Source organism: Schistocerca nitens, chromosome 1 (genome assembly GCF_023898315.1).
Source record: "Schistocerca nitens isolate TAMUIC-IGC-003100 chromosome 1, iqSchNite1.1, whole genome shotgun sequence".
Classification (NCBI taxonomy): Eukaryota; Metazoa; Arthropoda; class Insecta; order Orthoptera; family Acrididae; genus Schistocerca; species Schistocerca nitens.
The window spans coordinates 1,053,227,597-1,053,245,777 of record NC_064614.1 but is presented as its reverse complement, the minus strand read 5'-3'; positions in this window follow the sequence as shown (position 1 = coordinate 1,053,245,777).

The following is an 18,181-nucleotide window of genomic DNA, read 5'->3' as shown; positions in this document are numbered from 1 at the left end:
AATTGCCCCTAAAGGCGGAAGAATCAGCAATGATCAACGACATGAGGATGCAGAAGGCCACGGAAACCACTGCATTAAACACACGTAACGTGTATCCACAGGACATGTGGCCTGTAATTGAAGAAGTGTCATGATGATCTCTCCATTGGCAAAAGATTCCGGAATAGTCCCCCATTCGGATCTCCGGGAGGGGACTGCCAAGGGGGAGGTTACCATGAGAAAAAGATTGAATGATCAACGAAAGAATAACGTTCTACGAGTCGGGGCGTGGATTGTCAGAAGCTTGAACGTGGTAGGGAAACTAGAAAATCTGAAAAGGGAAATGCCGGCCGCGGTGGTCTCGCGGTTCTAGGCGCGCAGTCAGGAACCGTGCGACTGCTACGGTCGCAGGTTCGAATCCTGCCTCGGGCATGGATGTGTGTGATGTCCTTCGGTTAGTTAGGTTTAAGTAGTTCTAAGTTCTAGGGGACTGATGACCACATCAGTTGAGTCCCATAGTGCTCACAGCCATTTGAACCAAAAGGGAAATGCAAAGGCTCAATCTATATATAGTAGGGGTCAGTGAAGTGAAGTGGAAGGAAGACAAGGATTTCTGGTCAGATGAGTATCGGGTAATATCAACAGCAGCAGAAAATGGTATAACAGGTGTAGCATTCGTTATGAATAGGAAGGTAGGGCAGAGGGTGTGTTACTGTGAACAGTTCAGTGACCGGGTTGTTCTAATCAGAATCGACAGCAGACCAACACCGACAACGGTAGTTCAGGAATACATGCCGACGTCGCATGCTGAAGATGAACAGATAGAAAAAGTGTATGAGGATATTGAAAGGGTAATGCAGTATGTAAAGGGGGACGAAAATCTAATAGTCATGGGCGACTGGAATGCAGTTGTAGGGGAAGGAGTAGAAGAAAAGGTTACAGGAGAATATGGGCTTTGGACGAGGAATGAAAGAGGAGAAAGAATAATTGAGTTCTGTAACAAGTTTCAGCTAGTAATAGCGAATACCCTGTTCAAGAATCACAAGGAGGAGGTATACTTGGAAAAGGCCGGGAGATACGGAAAGATTTCAATTAGATTACATCATGGTCAGACAGAGATTCCGAAATCAGATACTGGATTGTAAGACGTACCCAGGAGCAGATATAGACTCAGATCACAATATAGTAGTGATGAAGAGTAGGCTGAAGTTCAAGACATTAGTCAGGAAGAATCAATACGCAAAGAAGTGGGATACGGAAGAACTAAGGAATGATGAGATACGTTTGAAGTTCTCTAACGCTATAGATACAGCAATAAGGAATAGCGCAGTACAGTTGAAGAGGAATGGACATCTCTAAAAAGGACCATCACAGAAGTTGGGAAGGAAAACATAGGTACAAAGAAGGTAGCTGCGAAGAAACCATGGGTAACAGCAGAAATACTTCAGATGATAGATGAAAGGAGGAAGTACAAACATGTTCCGGGAAAATCAGGAATACAGAAATACAAGTCGCTGAGGAATGAAATAAATAGGAAGTGTAGGGAAGCTAAGACGAAATGGCTGCAGGAAAAATGTGAAGACATCGAAAAAGATATGATTGTCGGAAGGACAGACTCAGCATACAGGAAAGTCAAAACAACCGTCGGTGACATTAAAAGCAAAGGTGGTAACATTAAGAGTGCAACGGGAATTCCACTGTTAAATGCAGAGGAGAGAGCAGATAGGTGGAAAGAATACATTGAAAGCCTCTATGAGGGTGAAGGTTTGTCTGATGTGATAGAAGAAGAAACAGGAGTCGATTCAGAAGAGATAGGGGATCCAGTATTAGAATCGGAATTTGAAAGAGCTTTGGAGGACTTACGGTCAAATAAGGCAGAAGGGATAGATAACATTCCATCAGAATTTCTAAAATCATTGGGGGAAGTGGCAACAAAACGACTATTCACGTTGGTGTGTAGAATATATGAGTCTGGCGACATACCATCCGACTTTCGGAAAAAGCATCATCCACACAATTCCGAAGACGGCAAGAGATGACAAGTGCGAGAATTATCGCACAATCAGCTTAACAGCTCATGCATCGAAGCTGCTTACAAGAATAATATACAGAAGAATGGAAAAGAAAATTGAGAATGCGCTAGGTGACGATCAGTTTGTCTTTAGGAAAAGTAAAGGGACGAGAGAGGCAATTCTGACGCTACGGCTAGTAATGGAAGCAAGGCTAAAGAAAAATCAAGAGACTTTCATAGGATTTGTCGACCTGGAAAAAGCGTTCGACAATATAAAATGGTGCAAGCTGTTCGAGATTCTGCAAAAAGTAGGGGTAAGCTATAGGGAGAGACGGGTCATATACAATATGTACAACAACCAAGAGGGAATAATAAGAGCAGGGATTTTCTCTGCCTCGTGATGGCTGGGTGTTGTGTGCTGTCCTTAGGTTAGTTAGGTTTAAGTAGTTCTAAGTTCTAGGGGACTTATGACCACAGCAGTTGAGTCCCATAGTGCTCAGAGCCATTTGAACCATTTGAATAATAAGAGTGGACGATCAAGAACGAAGTGCTCGTATTAAAAAGGGTGTAAGACAAGGCTGTAGCCTTTCGCCCCTACTCTTCAATCTGTACATCGAGGAAGCAATGATGGAAATAAAAGAAAGGTTCAGGAGTGGAATTAAAATACAAGGTGAAAGGATATCAATGATACGATTCGCTGATGACATTGCTATCCTGAGTGAAAGTGAAGAAGAATTAAATGATCTGCTGAACGGAATGAACAGTTTAATGAGCACACAGTATGGTTTGGGAGTAAATCGGAGAAAGACGAAGGTAATGAGAAGTAGTAGAAATGAGAACAGCGAGAATCTTAACATCAGGATTGATGGTCACGAAGTCAATGAAGTTAAGGAATTCTGCTACCTAGGCAGTAAAATAACCTATGACGAACGGAGCAAGGAGAACATCAAAAATCAAAAGCAGACTCGCTATGGCAAAAAAGGCATTTCTGGCCAAGAGAAATCTACTAATATCAAATACCGGCCTTAATTTGAGGAAGAAATTTCTGAGGATGTACGTCTGGAGTACAGCATTGTATGGTAGTGAAACATGGAGTGTGGGAAAACCGGAAGAGAAGAGAATCGAAGCATTTGAGATGTGGTGCTATAGACGAATGTTGAAAATTAGGTGGGCTGATAAGGTAAGGAATGAGGAGGTTCTACGCAGAGTCGGAGAGGAAAGGAATATCTTGAAAACACTGATAAGGAGAAGGGACAGGATGATAGGACAACTGCTAGGACATGAGGGAATGACTTCCATGGTACTAGAGGGAGCTGTAGAGGGCAAAAACTGTAGAGAAAGACAGAGATTGGAATACGTCAAGCAAATAATTGAGGACGTAGGTTGCAAGTGCTACTCTGAGATGAAGAGGTTAGCACAGGAAAGGAATTCCTGGCGGGCCGCATCAAACCAGTCAGTAGACTGATGACCAAAAAAAAAAAAAAATTTAAGGTGAACATTGAGACAGTAGAACCGTCGTGCATGTATTCCTGATGTTGGTACTCTAAACTTCCTCAACTGCGTTTCGTGAAAATATCGTCCTACGATCGCGTCATCACCAACGGGTTTACAGCCCGTTATCGATATGGACAATCCACGACCAAATTTGTTGCTTTCATTGCTTATCGTGAAGGGGTCCATCGTGCACTGACACTTAACAGAGAACTGATCATAGTCAGTGTACAATGTGTATACCTAATAAGAAAAAGTTTTGCATAAGTGCTGTAGAATTAATTATACTGCTGAAATCACGCTTTATATTTCAAGTCAAACAAAGGTTCATCGATTAACGGTCACGCTTAAGCGGACAGTGGCCTCACCTCAGTTGCAAATTTAAAATGAGGAAAACACCTAAGCAACAAAAATGGTTCAAATGGCTCTGAGCACTATGGGACTTAACATCGGAGGTTATCGGTCCCCTAGAAGTTAGAACTACTTAAACCTAACTAACTTAAGGACATCACACACATCCATGCCCGAGACAGGACTCGAACCTACGATCGTAGAGGTCGCGCGGTTCCAGACTGAAGCGCCTAGAACCGCTCGGACACTCCGGCCGACAACTAGGCAACAACTAATGTATGTACTGGAAATACAACATCGAATACAGAACCACGTGAGCATAGAAATTCACGAAACTTAACAGCAGACATTCGAAGACTAAATTTGCAGTTTCCTGTTGTCAGTCATGGCCTAAAATAAAGTAGGTTAACCCGAAAACGTGTGAGTATAAATATAAACTGCAGCAAAAAATTTGGGTTCACAGCTGCCTCAGATCACTTAAACAAGTTCGTATGGAGGCGCAAGATCAGTCACTAAGAAAACAGTCAGACAATCTAAGTACAGTGAAAAGTTGAAGCCTGTTACTCGCTGTCACAGAAGTATTCCACATCCACTATAAAGTTGGAATCTATAATTCTTGTGGCTGCTCGACAGAACATTCTCCGGTCAAAGATGCAGAACACAAAACAGCATCGACAAATACATCAGGTCTGCCCTACCACTCGTCCTGTCTGTGAGGTCCCACACTACCGAATCCATGTTAGACAAATAATGACCACCGCTGAAACTTAAAGCTAAGTACGCAGTCATTTAAGACACTAAAAAACAGATAAATTTATTGCTGTCAGTTCTAGACATTTTATTAAGATGACAACACACTATTCAATAAGTGACGAACTGTGCCTATATTCAGATTTACAAAGTGGCAAAAATTAAGTATAACTATGAGTACGTGTGAATGGGAGATTGTGGGTTATCGATCAAAAAGTTTCCGTCTGAGGGCATTTCTGCATCACATACGAACTATAAAGCGACTCCGATGCAAGTATATAAAAACCGTGAAGTAGTCAAGGGATTAATGTGGCAGTCGTGTCTTTCAAACGTGCTTGCGGTAAACACGGAAACGTGAACCATGGCGACATTGTTAACAAATGCGTTCAAACAGGAATAATTTGCTGTTATTCTTTTCTTCACCGCCGAAGGATAGACACCGATAGATATCCATCGAAGAGTAAAGAACATGTATGGGGCAGCCTGTCTCTCGAAAACCACCATTGTGGAATGACGCACCAAGTTCCGTGCAAGTCACAGTTCAACGCAAAAGGCCGGTCGATCTGGAAGGCGACCCTCATTCAATATGGAGAGGTGGGGTGCACTCGAGCACCTGCCCTATAGTTCTGATCTCTTCCCACGTGACTATGATGCTTTCGGTCCCTTAAAAAATACATTGGATGGTCGACGATTCCTGGCGGACAAGGATGTGCAGGAGGCAGTTATTCACTCTTTCATTTAGCAGGACACGGTGTTCTACCAAACGTTTATCTTTAACCACATGCGTCGGTAGAGTGATTACCTCAATGCTCACGGCGATTTCGCCTGATTTGCATACAGATTATTTACTGCGCGGCCTTCGAACGGACACTTTTTGATTATACTTCAAACATGGCAAGAAGTTTCTCACGATGACAGCATGGTTCGACGAATACTGGCGCATTTGGATGCTCGTGATGGCCACAGCTGAGACAGATATACCGCATCAGGTGTGTTTCTCTGTAACTCAAGAATGATAAAGGAAAGGAATCTTTATTGAGAATGATAACTATCATCATCATCAGTTATCTGCTATATTAGCAGGTCCTTTGCCTCTCCATTTTCTGCGATCCATTGCTTCCTTCTTAAGGCTGCTGTATGTTGTACCGTCCATCATGTCATCCAGTATCTGGAATCTCTTCCTTCCTCGCTTCCTTTTCCCTTCTACATAACCTTCTAAAACTGTTTTTATCAGTCCGTCACTCTTTCTTAATATATGCCCAATCCAATTTCTTTTTGTTCTCTTTATTACATCTAGTAACTGTCTTTTCTCTCACACTCTTCTCAGTACCTCTTCATTTTTTACTCTGTCCATCCAACTTATTCTTTCCATCTTCCGCCATGTCCAGATCTCAAAAGCCTCCAGCCTTTCTCTGTCTTTTTTCCTGATAGTCCATGTTTCAGCGCCATATAGAAGAACACTCCATACAAGACATTTTATGAGTCTCTTTCTGAGTTCTCTGTCCAGACCGCTGCAGAAGATTCTCCTTTTCTTATAAAACGCCTCTTTTGCCATTGCTATCCTTGTTTTAATTTCTGTGGTGCACTTCCAGTCGGTGTCTATCCTGATTCCAAGATACTTAAAATTTTGCACCTGTTCTAGTGTTTCTCCATTCAGCACAATTTTTATTTCCTTATTTCCTCCTATTGCCAATATTTTTGTTTTATTTGTGTTAATTTTCATTCCATATTTTTTCCCGTTAGTTGCAATGGTGTCCACCAAATCCTGTAATTCTTTTCCCCCTGTGGCTAGGAGGACCATGTCATCAGCAAATCTCAAGCACCCTACTCTTCTTCCTCCAATTTCTACTCCTTTGTCATCTAATGAGCATTGGTCAATCATATTTTCCAAGTACAGGTTGAAAAGAGTAGGTGATAAACAGCATCCTTGTCTTACTCCTTTCCCTAGTCTGATCCAGTTTGTACTTTCTCCTCTCTCTTTAACTGAAACTTTATGATTAAGGTATAATGAGTTTATAAGTTTTCTGGTTTTCCAGTCCACTCTCTTTTCCCTCATAATAGTCGCCAGCTTGTGCCAAACCACATTGTCAAATGCCTTTTCTAAATCGATGAAGCACATATATAGGTCTCTTCCTATTTCAATAAACCTTTCTCCCAAGATTCGTAGGAGCCCTATTGCATCTCTAGTGCCCGTATTCCGTCTAAAGCCAAACTGCTCCTCGCCGAGATTCTCCTCTATTACTTTTTCAAGTCTTTTATTAATTATTCTTAACATCACTTTGGCTGCATGTGAAATGAGGCTGATTGTCCTGTGCTCGCTGCATTTCTTGGTTCCTTGTTTTTTCGGTAATGGAATCATTACTGTTGTCAAAAAGTCCTCAGTCCATTCACCACTGTCATATATTTTATTAGATAACCTCAATATTTCTCTTATTCCATTGTGGTTCAAGCATTTTAGTATTTCTCCCGGTATTGTATCTGTACCTACTGCTTTGCCATTTTTCATTGCAGCAATGGCAGACTTTACTTCTTCCATTATGATGGTCGGTCCTTTCTCTTCATCACTTACACTGTTGTGTGATTCAAGTTCCAGAGTTTCTGGTTTGCTATTTGTGTCATATAGCTCTTTTATATATTCTTCCCATCTCTGGAGGACATCGTCACGATCTTTGTACACTACCTCTTCGTCTGTGGCTTTCATCATGGTATTTAATACTACGGGGCAATGCATATTTAACTGGAGTCCATCCAGCTGGAACGTGTGCAGAACTGCAATGATCCAGAAGAACTTCCTTCGACAAATATATTACGTTTATGTCATCATTTGGAACTATCACCGGCTACATACCATCATTATTATTGTGTTTCTGAACTTTCATACTGCTTGTATGGCCTTGGATGAGCCGGATATGGAGAAATATAACTGGGAAGGACAGTTGGGGAAGGGCACAATATTCTCATATTTAAGTTACTACCCACACTGCCTCCAGAAAAGGTGTGGGAGATGTTAGTCATACAGGCACTATTTGCGACACTAGTGCTGTTTGATGATAAACATGGATATACACTCCGTCTGCCTTTATATGGATTCTCGCTTCCTATGGTCCCATTTTAGTTCAGAAACGCTAAGAGTAATCGCTCGGCCCTGTCAGCGAACACGTTTTCAGGTACTGGCGACTGGGATTACATCAGAGACTACGAGGTAGCATTGCTTTGTAATTGAATGCGTCTGTTACAAGTCGGGTCATGAAGTTTCAATCTTGCCACGGCAACACGTTGTCATATGCTGTGTTTAAGCTTCTAGCACCGTTAGCTTCGTTTCGTTGGTGGATATGGCTTGTATTCAAATGGCTCTGAGCACTATGGGACTCAACATCTGAGGTCATCAGTCCCCTAGAACTTAGAACTACTTAAACCTGACTAACCTAAGGACATCACACACATCCATGCCCGAGGCAGGATTCGAACCTGCGACCGTAGCAGTCACGCGGTTCCGGACTGAAGTGCCTAGAACCGCACGGCCACCGCGGCCGGCTTCTTGTATTCAATAACTGCTTTCAACAGACTTGTGACAGTAGTCACTGTGAGACAAAACTCTTCAGTCCTAAGCGGACTGAGTTCTTATTTATTATTTTTATTTATTTACACGTGAAGTTCCGTAGGAACAAATTAAGGAGCAAATCTCCAAGGTCATGAAACTTCACAGTACATGAAATTACAACATAAAAGTAAAAACTGATAAAAATAAAATGTTTATGTACGCGCAAAAAGTCAGTCCATAACTTTAAGTAAATTCAATCAACAATACAACAACAATCAATGCATTCGCATTTAAAATACACACATCCTGAAAGACAAAATTCACAAAGGCAGCTCGAAAGTTCCCGTACACAACAACCCCGGCGTTCACAAAACTTCAAGGAACTCCTCGACAGAATAGAAGGAGTGGCCCATGAGGAAACTCTTCAGTTTCGATTTGAAAGCGCATGAGTTACTGCTAGGATTTTTGAATTCGACTGGCAGGTTATTGAAAATGGATGCAATATATTGATAGGCCATTATCGAAATACCCAGACCCGTGAACAGGGGTCGACAAGAGGTTCGTGAACGTATGCCACTTATTGCCCGAACCGCCCGTTTGTGAGCCAAAAGTATCGTTTTAGAATGGGAAGAGTTACCCCAAAATATAATACCACACGACATAAGCGAACGAAAATAACCAAAGTTTCCTAATTTTCGTGTCGAACGATCACTCAAGTCTTTGAACTAGGTCCTGAACGTGGGCTTTCCATGACAGTTTACTATCTATCTGAACACCTAGAAATTTGAACTGTTCAGTTTCACTAAACATATGCCGATTCTGTGAAATTAAAACTTCAGGTTTTGTTCAATTGTGTGTCAGAAACTGTAAAAACTGAGTGATTAAGCGTTAGTTTATTTTCTACAAGCCATGAACTTACGTCATGAACTGCACTATTTGAAACCGAACCAATGTTCCACATAGCATGCCTTACTCCAGGCTAGTGTCATCAGCAAACAGAAATATTTTAGAGCTACCCGTAATACTAGAGGCCATATCATTTACATAAATAAGAAATCCTCTTCCTCGCTGTCCTCCCTATCTCCATAACACCATTTTCACTCTGGTTAGTGTCGTTATGGAATATTCTCCTTGGAAACCACTATAGCTTAAACCAGACATCGTTCATGACAATTGCTGTTTCTTATCGTTCACTCATGATTGTTAACTTAACCACTTGAACCATTTTAAATTTTAAGACAACCTCCTTTGTAAGTTCAATCAACATTTTATTTTATGAAATCTCTAGTTAATCTTCTTCCTTTTACCACATTACTACTCCTTACCTAATGTAGACATTTATTTTACTTCTGATCTACAATATGTTCTTACCAAATCCACTAGCGACGCTACCTACTACCTCTCTAGACTCTCACTCAATCACTACTGACTTATAACACACACCACTAGAAGACGACGCAATTCAGAAGGAAATAAAATACAAAGCCCAGAAAAACGATTATGGCCCCAATATTCTAACACAATTATACCACAGCAAAACACAGCCTGAAAGGCACAATGTGCACAAAGACATAACACTAAACATACACAGAACGAAATAGAAGAAAAAATACGTACCCCCAACTTATCTACGAAACATCTCGAACAAAATTAGCAAATTATTCAACAAAACCGACATCGCATTCGCATTTAAAATACACACATCCTAAAACACAAAATTCACAAAGGCAGCTCGAAAGTTCCCGTACACAACAACCCCGGCGTTCACAAAACTTCGTGTAATACACGCGACAAATTCTACATAGGGCAGACTTGTAGAAACTACAAAATTAAATATAGAGAAAACATCAGAGAATGGAAACAGCTCATCCACATTTTTTCAACAACTACAAACAGAAAAACATGACCTGAAACTTATAAACGAAGCACTAGAATTCCTCCATATTATGCAGAATGAAATAGTCATGAACATCCTCGTGGAAACAGAGATATATTAACACGCATGCAGTAACCCGGCAAATTTACTAGACAAACAAACCGACCTAAAGCACAAAAAGTACATAGAAAACTGTATTCACATTGTAAATCAAGAAAACAGTAAAATAATAAATCAAAAACCATCGTAAATAACACAAACCCGTAGTAACAGTGAAAACAACATGAAGAGTATGAAACAGAGACATAACGCCAACGTAAATAATAGACATTAACAAAATTATTATGAAAAAATTGAAAATGTAAAATAAAAATCTCAAATAAAACTAGAACGGACTCCAGGCAAGAAACATAATTAGAACCAACCCTATAAATGTAATAAAGAACAACTGAATTTCGCATGTCACTTATTTATAGTGGTGAATAAGTAAACATGTAATATCTCTAATACTGTCACCCAAGCTGTCAGAAAAGTAGCATACGTGGAAACCAACTAAAATCCGATATACATCTCCAGTGTACACCTGGGAGAAAGTAATAATTCTAAACAAGGCAGGACATGACAGCAACGATATTGCATGCAAGGTAAAAACACCTAATGACGCATTATAGCTTTTCAGATCATAATTAAAGACCACTATATTAAGACCATCGTTTACTTCTGTACATACAGAGCACCTGATGCTGGCAATATGCCGAAATGAGCTCATCGTGAATAATATAAAATATAAACAATTTACATAGCAGTTCAGCTGGCTATTATTCACAACACTATTAGATTTCCATGTAGTTGTTGTGGTCTTCAGTCCTGAGACTGGTTTGATGCAGCTCTCCATGCTACTCTATCCTGTGCAAGCTTCTTCATCTCCCAGTACCTACTGCAACCTACATCCTTCTGAATCTGCTTAGTGTATTCATCTCTTGGTCTCCCTCTACGATTTTTACCCTCCACGCTGCCCTCCAATGCTAAATTTGTGATCCCTTGATGCCTCAAAACATGTCCTACCAACCGATCCCTTCTTCTAGTCAAGTTGTGCCACAAACTTCTCTTCTCCCCAATCCTATTCAATACCTCCTCATTAGTTACGTGATCTACCCACCTTATCTTCAGCATTCTTCTGTAGCACCACATTTCGAAAGCTTCTATTCTCTTCTTGTCCAAACTGGTTATCGTCCATGTTTCACTTCCATACGTGGCTACACTCCATACAAATACTTTCAGAAACGACTTCCTGAGACTTAAATCTATACTCGATGTTAACAAATTTCTCTTCTTCAGAAACGATTTCCTTGCCATTGCCAGTCTACATTTTATATCCTCTCTACTTCGACCATCATCAGTTATTTTACTCCCTAAATAGCAAAACTTCCATACAGCACATAAAACAATTAGTGGTGACCGCTTGGGAGACCAAGATGTAAGGTTGCAAGTGCAAGATTTGTATACATTTGTACCACAATTAGTAGCGAACACCGACATTAGTGAAAGTATACTCGAGAGAAGGAGTGGAGAAAGGAGGTGCCAAACGGTAAGTCGCTTGTGTAAAAAAATGTTCTCGAACTGGCCCTGAGTGGAACAGTGCTCAACGAGTGCCCACCTCCAAAAGTAGTTGGTCCTTGGTAGGGCTCCATGTATTTTCCGACCGTCGTGTTTCCGACCAATGAGTTTTGCACCGCGGTATTTCCGACCAAAGGCAGCCGCATCGTTGAGGTATCCTTTGACGATCGGAGAAGCACAGTTAAAAATAGCCCGCCACACCTTTGAATCCGAATTTAGTATTTCGACTTCTGAAACACAGCAAACAGCTACAACAATGGACAGTTTTATGCAATGGTCGATTGTTGGCATTCCTTTGTCAGCTTTTCAGTTTCTTCTATTAGTGAAGTTAGGCGTTTCTCTTTGCGGTCTGAAAAATAACTTTCTCGGTAGAAGAAAGAATTGAAATTGTGGAAGAATATGTGAAACCAGGTATGATTAAGGAAACTCACTAAAATTTCGGGGTTAAGTACCCAGGTAGAGGACTACGAGCAAGCAGAGCTATGCAGAGCTTGTATAAAAATTGGCGCGCCTACGCATCTGTGCAAAATGAAAAACGACAAAGAATTTCTTCAGTTCGCACGCCAGAAGTTATTTCAGATATTCACCGAAGAATTAGTCGAAGGCCAAGGAAGTCTACACTTAAACTGACCCAACAGGTTCATCTAAGTGAGAGGAGTTGCCAACACATGTTGAAAAGTCTTAATTTGAAGCAATATCGTGTGACGGTCGTGGAGCAATTTCTGGAGAACGACAGTCTGGAACTGAACATGACTTTTGGATAACATCAACGACGTTTCATCTTTCCAGTCATGTGAATTAACAGAACACGAGGCACTGGGCAACGCAGAACCCTAACACTGTGTGTCAACAACCACTCCATGACGAAAAAAATCGGCGTCTGGAGCGGTGTAACAGGTGCTCGCATCACTGGACCCATTTTTTGACACTATTCTCAACGCGGTTGCTAGGAAGTTATTGATACATTTTGTGCTCAACTCACAGAATACGAAAGACACACGGCTACGCGTCTAAGGCATTCCTGGAATGAGGCCGTGATTTCTTCACTGAGGAACTAACTGTCAGAAAACATTTATGACCACCAAATTTGCCAGATCTAAACATATGTGATTTTTTTTCCTGCGAGAACACTTAGTCTGTGAAACAAATGCACACATAATTCAGGAACTGGAAGACAACAAGAGAAAATCAGCAGTGAAGTTGACGTCATCGATATTCGACCTTTACACCGTGTGTATCTGAATACACTTAGACGTGCGCAGCTATGTATTGATCTCGTAGAGAGTCACTTTCAAATGTATTTTTACTATATTTTTCTTTGTAAATAAATGGTAAGTCCGTTTCAATTTACGTTTCTGTAATTTCGCTGTATTTCCTTTATACTTGTACAGGATACTTTTATCTCCGCCAAACATAATAACATAATGTTGACGTCACGGGTCGCAAAGTCGGATGTCGATGACACTCTCCGAACAGATGGTACGTGAACAACGTACTTGAATGTGGCTTTTGCTAGTTGTGTTATGAAGCTTGTACCTTGCAACGGGAACGTTTCGTCGTGTATCGTTTCAACTTCGTGATATTAGCCTTGAGATCGAAGCTATTTAAAAATAAAAGTACCGAGTGTGATCATGTAAGAGACTCACGTGAAACTCATTTTCCGTAGGGTCTCGTCTTCTTATCGCAAATCTTCCCCTTACGGAATACGAAGCACGGGCGACCCTGCCGCAGTAATCCGCAGCGATCTCCTCCCCGCTGCTGCCATCCATTCCTCCAAAGAACCCACTGAGCGGCGCTACAAATTTTTCGAAGCTAATCTGAAATTCATAAGCGTCGCCGTATTGCGCCCGAGAAGCAGCCCGCGAGAGCCATATAAAAGTGACTGCCGGAGCGATCCCACCCCCTCTGCGGGGCCGCAGACGAGATAAAACCGTAAGGGAGACGCGCCAAGGAAGTAAATGAGATTTCCGTGTAAGTTTTATTTCTGTATTTCGTTGCCGCCGCCGAGTTTTAAATGGCAAGAGCGTTGCGGGAAGCTGAGACATTTCAGCGCTGTTCTGCGATCTCGATGGGACCTGCGCTAGTGAGAAGCAGCGTCGACAGATTGGCAGTAAAGGAAGGTAAGCGCTGATAGATTCCGACCAGTCAGGAAACACTGCGATCCCGCTGTTTACTGCAGTCCCAATATACCACATATTCCATTTACTTAGCAAAGTTCTCTTATTCCCTCATACAGAGGTTTGACGCTGATACAATCGAGCGTTGCGTCGATTGATGCTGCTAAAATTCTGTGACACTTAGACGCATTTCACCGCAGTAACTATTTGACTTGTTCGGAGGTGGGTATAGACTGTAGACGACAGACCTGTAAAACATGGGGCTACAACTATAACAGGATGAATTGTAGCAAAACCTGGAGCGCGGAAATCAGAGCGCAAATTAACGACACTGGCCATCGCCCCTGCTTGGTGAGCACTCCTCAGCAATAGCAAGCGTTCCCTCACATCTTTCCGGATGTCAAAGACCTGCTGCCAGTCTTCGAAAAGATATTCCGATCAGACCAGCCTTAGGGCAGTCGTTGCTCGCCGACGACAAAGCCAGACCCCGGTCGTTGCCCTGTTTTGGATAATCCGCGGTGACCCACAAACGCAGACGTTCGGGAAATTTTTACGACCCGATCTCTTCGTGCATCAAGTGCAATATTCAAAACAAACTGGTCAAAGATAAAAAAAGGTACAGTTTTTAGCCGGCCGGAGTGGCCGTGCGGTTCTAGGCGCTACAGTCTGGAGCCGAGCGACCGCTACGGTCGCAGGTTCGAATCCTGCCTCGGGCATGGATGTGTGTGATGTCGTTAGGTTAGTTAGGTTTAATTAGTTCTAAGTTCTAGGCGACTGATGACCTCGGAAGTTAAGTCGCATAGTGCTCAGAGCCATTTAAACCATTTTTTACAGTTTTTATCTTTGACGGGCTTGGTTTGAACATTTGTTTATCAGTCTACAATTGATGCATGAAGGGTTCGCTTTAATGAAAAAAACCTATACGGGTACCAGTGACTGCATAGAGGCCCTAGTGGAACTCTATCTGAATTTGGATTCTTCGTCGCTTGGTGGGTCTGAAGATGACGACGTAGTGAAACTCCGAAACTGGTCGCATAAATAAAATAAAATTGCAAATATACACAGCTGAAGGTGTTTTTGATTTCACATCGCTGGAGTCTGACTGCCCAGCCCGTGCCAACCGCCCGCCACTGCCCTCCAGCCGTCGGTCCAGATCTCCCTTTCGGGCAGCGCAATCACCGGTCTCATCTTACAGCGAAATACAACACGCCACTGCCTTGTTCCGCGACGCCGCCGAGTCAGCGCGCCGTGTCTGCATTACTCTGTGAAGGCAGCTTGCGTCCGCGATAGTTTCGTTTCAAAGGACGTCATGCATCGTAGCGCTAAACAGCTTGGCGACAGCACGTAAGGGCCTCCAACTTTTGAATCCCACCGCGAATGTACCTGGCGACAAGTCTCGTATCTGCTAAAGCCATATTCTCGTAACGGTAAAGGACTGTTAGCATGGCTGAACTAATCGTGTCTGACAACAAGGTTAACGAATTCTTCTTCGTGGGGGACCACAGTCGTGTAGATCGTTTTGAAAATAATACCTCTTCATTTACTTCACACAATCATGATTTCGGCTTTATAGCCATCCTCAAGTTCTTGTTGAAATGTTACAGTATAACTGGGCTATCTACATGACATGTCGTCATCGAAAAAATGTTTTTCTGTTTTTCTCGACTAGGAAATGTCAATCAGACAGGTCAGTTATACTGTAACATTTCAACAGCCGCTTGAGAATGGCTATAAACCTGAAATCATAATTGTGTGAAATAAATGAAGAATAATGTACACTCAAATGGCGGAAACTTCTTCCAAAATTGGCTCCCAACTAACGGAGCTCATGGAATGCTGTTATTTAACACGGATCCTTACTGCTGCTCCAATTTTGACTGAGGCTTTTTAGCTATATATGCGAATCTTCACTGGCCTGTACGTTTGATCTTCCCACGCTGAAAATAAATTATAGAAAACTGTCTTGTTTCTAGCAAACCAACGCGTACGCCGGTAAGTGCTTTGAAGGATGCTACCTATCATCACCGAACTTGTAGGTAGATAACTTGGCGATCATTTCAGTACTTCCTATTCTGCTTCCCTGCAAAGAGACTCACTCGTACAAAATAACCACGATTCTTAAAAACAATTCAGAACCCGATAAAAACGCCAGATCATACACCTGGGAGCGAATATCGACCGTGGGAGAGGGAATGTGGGGGTTGGAACCGCATTTCCAGAATCTATGTGGGAGTGTTTACATGAACAACCATATTCAGTGTTGGGGAAACTGATTTACGAAAGCTAGATTTGGGAGCTTCTTGCAAACGTAACGTTTGAGATAAACAGGCGCTTCCTGTGGAGAATTGGGGAAGGAGGAGGGGGGGGGGAGTTTAAGTCTGGGATGGACACTCTTTAGCATTAGAGCTTTTTTTTCGGTACCGGCAGTACGTACTTTACTGTAGAACGGGCAGAGGCGACAACCATCGTCACGAAACATCCGTCCTGTTTCTAACGAATAATGTACAGAAGAATGGAGAAGCAAATTAATGACATTGTTACATGATGATTAGTTTCTCTTTAGGAAAGGTAAAGGCACCAGAGACGCATTTCTGAGAGGGCGCTTGACAATAGAAGCAAAAGAAGAAAGACCTATTATTAGGATCTATCGACCTAAAATATGGGTTCAGGAATGGAAAATAATGCAATGAGATCGAAATTCTGAAAAATATTCGGTGCAGGCGTACCAGAAGAACTTTCACATACCATATATATAAGAACCAAGAGACACCATTAATAATGGACTGCCGAGAACGAAGTGTTTGTATTAAGAAGAGTGTGAGTAAGGGATTCCGTGTTTCTTCCCTGCTGCTCAATCTATACATTTAAAAGCCATGGCAGAAATGAAAGGAAGGTACAGAAGTAGGATTAAAACTCGAAGTGAAAGTGTATGAGTGATGCAACTCGCTAATGACTTGCGAGACCCCTGTTGAACAAAATGAACTGTTTAATGAGCACAGAAAATGTATCGAGAGTAAACTCAAGAAAGGCGAATGTAAACGAGGAGTAAAAGAAACGAAATTAACAATACGCTTAACATCAAAATTGAGTGTCAAGAAGTTGACAAAATGAAGGATAAAGTAAGACTGGCACCGACAGAGAAGGGCATTTCTAGCAGAAATAAATCCTAGTGTCAAGTTCCGGCCTCAGTTTCAGGAAAATTGTTTGAGAATCTATGTCTGAAGAACATCATTGTATCAATGCGAACCAAGGGCTGTAGCAAACACGGAAAAAACCAGAATCTAAAAGTATGAGATAATGTACTGCATAATGATTTTGAGAATAATGGGGATTGATAAAAGTGAGGAGGTTTTCAGCAAAATAGGTGAAAAACATGTGGAATACACTTAAAAAAGCAAATGGATGAATGGACATTTGTTAGGACATCGGGATATTAGAGGAACCTGTAGTTGCTAAAATCAGTACAGAGAGAGAGAGAGAGAGAGAGAGAGAGAGAGAGAGAGAGAGAGAGAGAGATTGGAATATACACAACAAGTAATTGAAGACAGTGGGTGTAAGCGCTACTCCGATATGAAGGAGGAGGGCAGCTCGTGGCGGACCGCATCAAACCAGTCTTCACCAATGATATACACTGAGGAGAAAAAAATCGTAACACCAAGAAGGAGTTGTAGAATACAAACTTGTCTCTACGTTTGAAAGATGATGTCTACTCAAATTTTCATGTAGTCGTATAACAGTTTGTGCTAGTACCACCACTTTGAGGACGCACATCAGATTTGCTTTAAATACACTCTGTAACAGTCGTGAGCGTTACTTACCTTGAGACTGAACATGGTGAGTGATGTTTGTCAAGCATGCCTTTGAGGCAACAACGACGCCATTATCAACACCCCACTGAGTTTGAATGAGTTCCTATAATAGGGGTACGAGAAGCCTGATATCCCTTGTGCGATAACGCAGAAAAATTGGAAAGGAATGTAGCAACTGTACATGATTGCTGGCAGCGGCGGTCACGATAATGTACGATCGCAGGGAGACCAGGCTCCAGACTGCCACGTGGCCCTACCGAGAGGGAAGACGATCGCGTTCGGCGTATGCCTCTGGTCATCTTACTGTATCTGCAGCAGCAGTCTGACCAGCAGTTGGCACCACAGTGAAACAACGAATTGCTATAATGCAGTTCGAGGAAAACTCTGAGACAGACTCCCTGTAGCGTGCATTCCACTTGAGCCGAGCGTGGATCGTGTTCGTGACGTATCTCATTTGAGATCCTGTTTTTACTGTACTACCACCTCGTTATGTTAATTTCAATTACTGGTGTCACTGAGTTGCCGCCTTGTCTACCCGTGAGCGGCAGCAGCGGCGCTTATCGATATAAGCCCTGGCATATTATCTTTGCTGAGTCCTATTATATCCCGGTTGTCGTATGCTCGGCTTAGTTCGGATCT